The sequence below is a fragment of the Corvus cornix genome, chromosome 20 (assembly GCF_000738735.6).
Source record: "Corvus cornix cornix isolate S_Up_H32 chromosome 20, ASM73873v5, whole genome shotgun sequence".
Classification (NCBI taxonomy): domain Eukaryota; kingdom Metazoa; phylum Chordata; class Aves; order Passeriformes; family Corvidae; genus Corvus; species Corvus cornix.
The window spans coordinates 9065424-9075084 of NC_046349.1; the positions used below are offsets into that span (position 1 = coordinate 9065424).

A 9661-nucleotide genomic window follows, 5' to 3' on the forward strand; every position below is an offset into this window, starting at 1 on the left:
TGGGGTGCTGTGTGATGGGGGGAGCATTTGTTTCTGCTCCTCACCATTTCAGTCTCAGTCTTGCAGCAATTCTGTCCTAGAGCTTGCTGGTCTTGAGCAGTAAAAGCCTAAATATTTGCACACATTTGAGGATTCAAGTCCATTGTGAAATGGAGCTGGTTCTAACTCCATAACATTGTGAGAGGTGTCATCAGCCATGCACAGAGACCAGTTTTTATGGTCGGCCCTTCTTTTCAACAGAGCTGAGACACCTGAACACCTTGGTGGAACTGTAAAAGAGCTCAGATAAAGCAGGACTCTCATAACTTTTTTTTTTTTTTTAATTTTGACCTACATCTTCAGTTTTTAAAGAACAGTGTGTTTGCCTACACTTGCAGGTTCTGAGAGCTGCAGATGCTATGGGAAAAGAGTGAGGTTTGAATTGAAATTCATGCCAGCCTGCCATAAACATCTTTCTAAATGAATATAAGAAGATCAAATCTCTCATTACTGTTGTCACTCCCTCCAGGGTGCCTTGGTGCTCTGGTAGGAGACACTGTCCCATGTGTTGGGACTGCCTGGGTGGGAATCCAGGGGCAAAACTTGTGCTTCAGAACTGTGGGATAATTAGTTCCACTTCCCTGCAGCAGAAGGGAGGACTGCAGCCACCTTTGAAATCTTCTTACCAGAAAGTGGAATGTGCAGTTTGCTGATGTGCTGATTTCCAGAGAAATCAGTCTCTTAAAGAGGGATGTTTCTGGGAGTCTTGGGGCAAAAAAAAAAAAAAAAAAAGAAAAGTGGTGTTGGAATTGAAGCAGGCTGAGACCAGAGGTGCCCTGTGAGTGTGTGGATGCTGGTGCCTGCTTTGGGTGGGCAGCAAACCTGCTTATAACTTTTAACATTTTTCACCTGGAGGCACAAATTGTTTTCCTCCAGCCTATGCATGGGATTGACTTGGGGTTTTTTTGTTCCCAAGGTGGTGCTGAGTGCAATTTGCAACAGCCTGCAGGAAATAGGACCCCTTGGTGGGGATGTGTGAGCAGCATTGGTGCTGCCATTCAAACCCTGTCACTACCTTGTTCTGTATTAGAGCTGAGTGTGGTTCAGGCTTAAAAACTCAGCTTTGAAGGCACCTGTGTGCTCATGGGATGTGCTTAAAAATTAGAGTGATTTTTTAGGTAGTATTAATTGCTATGGCACTTCCTGGTTAAATGATCCTTTGGCACTTTGCATCAGCCAGAGATTGTCACTCTTGAATCTTGCTGACTTGCTGAAGAAAATGTTCCATGTGCTTGGGCTGGAGTTGATGGATAATCCATAGCAGATTTTGAGGCAGGATCAGCACTTTAAATAATTTACCTGTTTGAGCTGTTCTGGGCCCTTCTGGCTGACAAGGTAGAAAAGACTTTGCAAATAAAGGGGCACCACTGAAGATTGTGGTGACACAGGAGTTACAAGCCAGATCCAAAACACCACTGAGACTACAGAAAAGCTGCTGTTCCTTTGGTGGCAGCCTTTGGGTCATGCTGGCTCCTGTCTCCAAGATGTGACCACTAACTGAGTCCTGAGCTCAGCCTTGCCCTAAGGGAGCAGCCAGCGAGAGGCATTTAAAAGCACGAGGCAGGTCATGGTCATACCTCAGTGGAGTGACCCCTGCAAGTATTCCCAAATCATGTTAATCACAAAGTATGCCACAAAGACATCCCATTAAAAAAAAAACAAAACATCATGAAGGCCCAAGGGGAACAGAACCCAGTGTGCTGCTGTCTTTTGCCTTTTTCAGAGTTTGGTTTTTGCCTTTGGAGAATTCCCGTTCATGCCGTGAAATTTTTTAGGAACGCAGAAAAGTGCATTGAAAACAAAACTAGATTAACTTTCCTTTTGCAAGTCAAAGTCTGACTTCCAGGTGTTTTGGTGGAGTCTTGGTACCAGGGAGATGGATTTACATCTTTCATCTCTGCTATCCCCATGGAGAAGAAGGAAAAAAAGCCCCAACCCTCAAATATTTTATCTTGCTCTGCAGGACCCAAGCAGATCTCTCCCCAGGGACCATAAATTCTTTCCTGACTGTCACCACTGCTCCTGGACTCTGGTGCAGCACATTGGGAGAGTGAGCTTTGTTCCTCTGCAGCACAGAGGACATGCCACAAATAATTTAAGGGACCATTTTTCTTGTTATATGACGTTAAATATTCTTTACTTAAAAAAAAAAAATCCACACCACTTGGCATAAAGTAATATATCCAGTAGAAGGGCAGATGCTGTTTAATAAAAGACACAGCACTTGCTTCTGCTCTGTATCCAGCCTCCTGAATCACTTCCAGCCTGCTTTCACCTCTGCTGCAAGGTGATGAGATGGGCCGAGAACAAGCTCTGTGCTGGGCCAAAACTCTTTAAGGGCATGTTTTCTACCTCCAATTCAACTGCAGGAAAAAGGAAATTGTGATTTCAGTGCAGCTGATTGGAATGATGGTATTTTTTTTAAACTGAACTTATTTGGGCAACTTCTCCATCTTCAGTAGAAATCGTGTGTTCAAATCCTGGTGATGTTGGTGCTGTGGGAGGCTGGGCTGCAGCCCTTCCAGTCATGGAATCATGGAGTCATTAAGGTTGGGAAAGACCTCTAAGATCACCAAATCCAACAGTCAAAGGATGTGTCCTCTGGGCTTGCTCTGGTTCCTGTTTGGAGGGTATGATAAAGTCTTAATGGTAGAGGAGATCTGGTGGCTGATGGGGGAAGTTCTCTGGCTTTTAGAGAAAAGAGATTGGACCAATAAACCCATGAAAGAGCAAACTTCAAACTCCTCTGCTCATATATTTATTGGGTCTCTGCAATGGAGAAGCAGGTAATAAACTGTCCACAAACATTGATTACAGAAGAGAAAAGTAGGTGTAAAGGGAAAAATCTGATTCCTGCCTCACTTTCTCACCTCCAGTTTGGGGGCAGTGATGGAGTTTTGTTCCCCTGCTGTATTTCTTCCCTGATACAGAAACAGAATTGGGAAAAAAAAATACATAGGGAAATGGTAACCCCAAACCAACCCTCTTGAAAAGCTATTCCTCTAAGCTTTCTGTTTCTTTAGTGGACTTTGTTTGCCACCTGCTTATCTCATTCCTCCTTTGAGCCTGTGAAAGGCACCTTCATGTGTTTCTAAAACATTGCTTCAGTGCTAAGGTAAATATGAATTCTATTGTGTGAGCAGAGATTTTTGGAAACAAGACTTTGAATGCACAAATCCTGTGATTTCAAGGTAGAACAGGAGATCTTTTCTTATAAATGTAACTGCTGTATTGGCACTTTTGATGTTAGAGTTTTTTCCCCCTTTATAATGTATTCTGATTTCCTTGATATTTTCCTTGGTTTTTTGCCTAACTGCTTTTTTAATAATTTCCAGGCAGTTCAGTCCTGGCATCTGAACTTGTGTATTTGTGGGGAAGGGTTGGACGATGACTTTCAGATTCCAAGTTTTGTTTGACAGCTTCTTATTCCTTGTAACAATTTCATTTCTAACAGCCACGAAGCCAATTTTAGAGCAGCACAGAAAGAATTTCATAGGTAGCATGAACACAGTCAATGCAAAACCACCTCTGCCCCTGCTATGCAAACACTGAAGCACATCCATAAATTTGACTATGACTGTTCCAAAGAGGTGCTGGTGCTGTTGGCAGGCCTGAAGCATCAGCATTCTCAAATTGCTCCTTTTTTTCTCATTTTTCCTCACTTTCACATGAATTTTTATGAATGGCATCGCATGTGTTTGTGTGTTTTTGTGCTTGTGTCCTAGTGGGTTTGATCTGGGTGTATCAGGTATCTGCCTTGCACAGTTCCCATCTATACCATGTTAATTATATTGCTCTGCTCTGACATAATAAACGCTGAGCGAGTTGTGAATAGATTATTTACAATGCCACCTGAACTCTAAGTAATTATAGCTGTATAATTTAGCTTCCCCCTATTTCATTTTATATATAATGCAATATTTCAAAATATTCCAGGGCGCATCTATCTTTAGCTCTGTGTTTGAATGAATAAATTGTGATTCTCTTTCAAAGGTAATATATCAGCAATGTCCTTAAGGGAGGGCGCTGTAGCTCTGTCAAGAGTGATCCATAAACTAATTCCCACATAAACATAGACAATGGATACAGGAAATGAACACACACCTTCATTCACAGAAAATAATACTGTACTTACCTGTCTGGGTCTGTGTAAGTCTAATGCTCTACTGGCAAAGTGCTAAAGGAAGGTAGGCATCTCAGCCTGATGGGTTTTAATACAGGACTTTTCCTGCAATTCAAGGTGTTGGGACTAAATTAGTATTGGGCAACAAATATCTTGCAGTAGATGGAATGAAAGTATTAATGTTTGCAGCTGGAGAAGTAAAATTACTTCTGTGGGGATGTTGCTTGAGGCTGATTGTTGGTTTTTGTTCATGGGAGGCAAGGATCCCACTCCAATACTTGCTGCTGCCTGGTCCTGTGGAAACCAGACCCTGTGCATTATAGAACAGCTCTTCAAGGAGGCACAGCAAGTGCTGGGGTGTGAGAGGCCCTGACAGACCCGGTGTGAGCAGGGATGCTCAGGGATGCTGGGCGCTTCCTGGGGGATTAGAAGTGCTTGGACATTGCCAGCAGCATGTGAGGGTGCCAGTCCTTCTACCTGGCTCTCACTGGTCACCACAAGCATGTGTGGAGTGACTCAGCTCTGTTCCTTGCTCTGGCTCTCAACAGCCGCTGAGTTTTGGATCTATGGTCCCAGCCTCCCCTTACCTCAGTTTCCTCAGCCGTAAATCCTGTAAAATACCTCTTACTTCTTAAACAGATGAGGCTACATTATTTCAGTATCTGAGCTAGAGCTGGATGCCTCTCTGGAATGTGCTGAACAAGAAGTTGTAGACTTAAATGATCTTCCATACTGAATTAGGAACCAGGAAATTACAGAGCCACAGAATGGAAGGGACCATCTTTTTCCAACCCTCTGCCATGGGCAGGGACACCTTCCACTATCCCAGACTGCTCCCAGCCCCATCCAGCCTGGCCTTGGACACTTCCGGGGGTGGAGCAGTCACAGCTTCTCTGGGTGAGCTGTGCCAGGGCCTCAGTGCCCTTATAGGGGAGAGTTTTTTCCCAATATCCAATCTAAACCTACTCTCTCTCAGTTTTAAGCCACTCCCCTTTGTGTCACTACACGCCCTTGTTCAAACAACCTCAAACGTTTGCATTTTTGTTTTGCAAAGTACTTTGAGATCCTCATACCAAAGGTAGTGTAAATGTAGTGTATATCTTCTTATATCCTTGAAAACCCATCCAGTATGATTTTGCCCTCTTTTTTATTTCCATAGAGCCTTCTGGGCTCATTCTTGTGGTTCCTCCACACAAAGCCGTGGTTTGCAACAGTGGCCTTGAATGGGGGAGCAATCCCACCCAGGACTCCTGGAGTACCAAAGATGTGCTTACGTTTATATCAATTAAAAGGTACTTATGAGAGTCAGAATCTCCTTTTCTTTTTTTTTTTTTTTTTTAATTAAAAATGTCAGGATTCAAACTTTACATGGGATTTGTGATGGCTCCAATTCCCAGTTGGCATGTGTGAGGCAGCACCCAGGAGATTCGAGGTTTCCATGACATCATACGGTAACTGTGAGCCTAACAGTTAATTAAATACTATATCCATGTATTCTAGTTAATTGATGCTTCCTTTACATGGTTTATTGTGCTGCAAACTGGTATTGCTTCTGTCTCAGTGAGCAAACACAGAGAGGGAGTGGGAGAAGGAGACGGTGGGATGCTCCCGCTGGCGGCTGGGGAGAGGGAGCTGTTGGCACACGGCTCCGTGCCCAGGGGCATCCTCGAGGAGAGCCCAGCGTCACCTGCACACCAGGGGCTGGAGGTGGCTCTGCGGGTCAGATGGAGATCTTTTATGAATGAGCTGAGCCGAGCCTTGGGAATGAAGTGCAGGCACAAGCAATCTGTGCCTTTTTTTTTCCAAGTCCAGCTTTGTCTGGGGTTTCTGTTTATGCAGCAGAGGACATGCAGGGGAGGGTGCTCCCTTATGTTTATGCAGTGCACAAATGTGGCATCACCTCTGTGACAACTGTCCTGCAGGAGTGTGACTCTGCCCAGACCAGAATCTGGGATAAAGCTGGACCTCTCCTGGATGCTGGCCTTAAGGGAGGGGAAAAAAAAATCATCTTTGTTTTTTTAGCAAATAAAAGTATTTTAAGTCAGGGAATCCAGCTTTATTGGGAGTTGGTAACGTAACACGATCTGGCAGCGGGGTCTGAGCACTGACCTCCAGCAGCACACCTCAGTCTCTGGTAGCTTTCCTAAAGGGTGTTGAATCCCTCAAGATAAAGCAAGCCCAGGTGGGCTGCTGTGGTCAGGCCACCTGCAGAAAAGGGCAGGGCACATCACCAGGCTTGCCTGCAGAGGTGAGCACAGTGTTAAATGATGTGCCCACAGTGAGCATGACCTTGTCCACTGACAACACAGCTGTGTCAGTGTGGAAAGATGACAAAAATTCATAGTGCCCACAAAAATTCTGCCTGATATTTGCCCCTTTTCCCTGCCCTGCTCCTGCTGGCAAAAGTCCAGGTCTGCCTTATCCTGCTTGTGTGCCTCAGGGTGTACTCACCTGTTCTTAAGCTTGAGGCTCAAATGCTGCTGCAAGGAGGAAAGAAAATAGTTTTGTTTCAGGGATTTCAATCCAGAATGTAATTTCAGCAGCTTTTTACCAGGACTTCATTTGGCTCAGTCTCAGACTGTGACAGACTTTCTGGTCTCCTGATCTGACCTTCCGCAGCACTGGGGTGATTTGTGTGCCTGTGTGTGGGAAGGAGAAGGGGATTTGTTCAATGCTGAAACAAGACTGCGAGCATTTAATTCATAGATGATGTAAAAGCCCCTGGTTTTGGCTCAGACTCCAGATGTGAAGCTCTAAGACACATCTGCATGCTGCTGTGCATTGCTCATACTGGAGATCCTAAAGCATTGAGACTGTCAAGTTGGCATCAGGAGCATTTCTTCACTTAAACTCCCAGGGAAAAGCTACTCTGGGTGTTTCAAATGAGAATGTTTAGAGAAAAGTGTCACACCCTATGTGAAAACCAAACAGCGGTTGCCTTTTCTCTCTCCCTCTCTGTCCTCTTCCCTTCTCACCAAATGTATCATTTCTCTTCTAAAAGAAGGTCGGATACCACAAGTGTGATGAGAAACATTTCTAAGGAAGACGTTGTAGGGTTTCCATGTTTACTCTCTCATAGCAACTTCCAGGGTGTGTTTTTTCAAGCTCACAACTCTTGTCCACTTGCAGCTCCGTACTTCTGGTGAGGTGAAGAAACACTTTGAGAGCCATCACCCCAAAAATATTTGCTTGTTGCTGCTGGCCGGGCCTTCTTCCAAGAGGCAGTGTCCCCAGCCCCATGAGCAGATACTGTAGATGAAGCCAGTTCAGATGGAGGGAGAAATGAAAGACATTTACATCCCATTTCAGTAATAGCCCTCCAAATTATCACCTCTCTGATCCTACCACCATGCCAAGTGCTGCAATGGTGGTGTACTTTGGAAAATAGTGCTGTCTTCTATTAAAGGTAGGTATTTTTTTCCGTAATTCTCTTTAGAGTTGCCTTTAGAGGCCCCTCTATGTGGCTCCTTTCGCTTCTAATTACTGCACTAGGAGATTACAGTGTGGTGCTGGCGACAGAGAGAGAGGGGAAGGGGGAGGAATGGGATGGTGGAGAGGGAAAGATTTCTGTGGTAATTTGCATTTAAAGCTGGCACTCAGCATTATATCTCCCTGTTCACCCATTGTCTATAAACATTTTAGCTCTTCCTTCTGCCTCATCAGAATGAATTAAGCATTTTCATTGCACCACCAGCCTAATTAGAGTCATTTACTATGTTGACACAAAGGGTTTTTTTATGAGCATCTCAGCTTTAATACACTACAGAAACATTGGAAACCTCCGATCAAAAGGTAAATGTTTGGGGGTCAGAGAGATTTTTCAACATTCTCCCAAGAATACAAACAACTTCCTGGGGAGGTGACGTGTGCGTGCAGCTCTGCCGGGGCCGCGGGGAGCTGGGGCACTCGTGTGCTGCTCCTGCCTCCCACTTGCACTTGTTGGAAGGGCTCGGCTCAGCACAGAGGTGGCTTCATGTTCTGCAGGTGCTGAGCAGCACAAAGGCTTTGGTGGGTGAAGCCAAAGGGCAGGTCCTTGGCATGGATGGAGGGGCCACAGAGATGGGCTGCTCTGAGCCTGAAAAGTCCCTGCATGTTGAACACATTTGACTTGTGATGGACCTTAGGGCTTCCTTGGAGCTGGGATCTCCACATGGGCAAGCCATGCACTGAGGCACTGAGATTTTGGAGGGGTTTTCATGTCTTGTAGGCACAATATCAAGTGAACCAATGCACAACCTCTTGCACCCTCTGTCAGGAGAAGATAGGGTGTGAATTATTCTCGGTTTTTGGTGTCCACATGCACACTAAAGAGATGACTGTGTCCATACTTAAAGCCTGGAGGCTTTGACTCTCTCTAACCTGGTTTTCAAACCTGTTGTATTGGAATAGGAAAGTTACGTCACTCAAACCAAACCCCAGAGAGTAGGAAATGGTTTCATCTTGGTTTCAGAGTTCAGGGATGCAAGTGCTCTGTCACAACAGTGTCACCTTTGTGCTGAGTGAATTAGTCACACCTCAGAAGTCTGCCTCAGATCTTAGGAATTTGCCTATGTTGACAGGATTGCAAATATTTTCCGCTAGTTAGGCGAGTCATATTTACCAGTTTAGAGTCCTTGGGTTCAGCTTTTCCAAATTGCTGTGACATTTCACATCTTTATCATGTCTGATCTCTTCTTGGATTGTTTCTATAAAGATGTATTTGCCCAAGGCAGGAAGCCCATGTTTCTGGTAAAGAAGGCTGGATGTTCTGAGCCTTCTCTTCACCAGGCTGAACTGTCCTGGCTTTCTCAGCCTTTCCTTGTAGGAAACACACTCTGGTCCCTTCACCATCCTTGTGCTCCTTCATTGAACTTCCTGTGTACTCACATCTCTCTTGTATTGGGGAACCTGGTGGTGCTGGAGAAGTTCCATGCAGGGAAACAGCCTGAACAGCTGAGGTTCTTCCAGTTATAATCATGATTCCAACCATGGCCCACACCAGGACGTCTCTGGATCCCACCTCTTCCAGAGCAGCTCTGTGGTGCTCCTGATTTGTTGTGTAATACAGGAATTGCTTTGCAACAGTCCATGAGATCAGGTGCCCTGTGTTTTACTCCATCTAAAAATAACGTGTTGTAGATGTGAGTAGAGAGAATGAGAACCTAACTCAGCTTTCTGGACCTTTAAGGAGATTTGGTTTCTTTTTGTGCTTAAATGCAGTGTTTGCTTGGTCTGCAGGACTGGCTCCAGTTTCTGTGGTGTTTAATGCTTTCTCTATGGGCACAGTGTTCTTTTTCCTAGTGGTAGTTGCTTTTATCTTTAGGAAAGGGGAGCTGAATGTCCTAATCTTCTAGAATCCCTGTCACTAGATCCTAGAGCAGTCCTTGCTCTGCATCCCCTTTCCATAGCTGCTGCCATGCCTGCTGCTCTGTGGGATCAGAGCTGTCCTCACCCCATGGGCTGTGCAGCACGGCACAAATCAAGGGGCACCTACAACCTATAAGTTAAGAGTGTGAATGT

General features: G+C 45.0%; 1 long non-coding RNA gene across 2 annotated transcripts in view; it reads left to right on the forward strand.

The window, feature by feature from the left end:
• LOC109144315 overlaps nt 1–9661 on the forward strand; it is a 140878-nt gene that overhangs the window by 31545 nt on the left and 99672 nt on the right. The window lies entirely within an intron of this gene.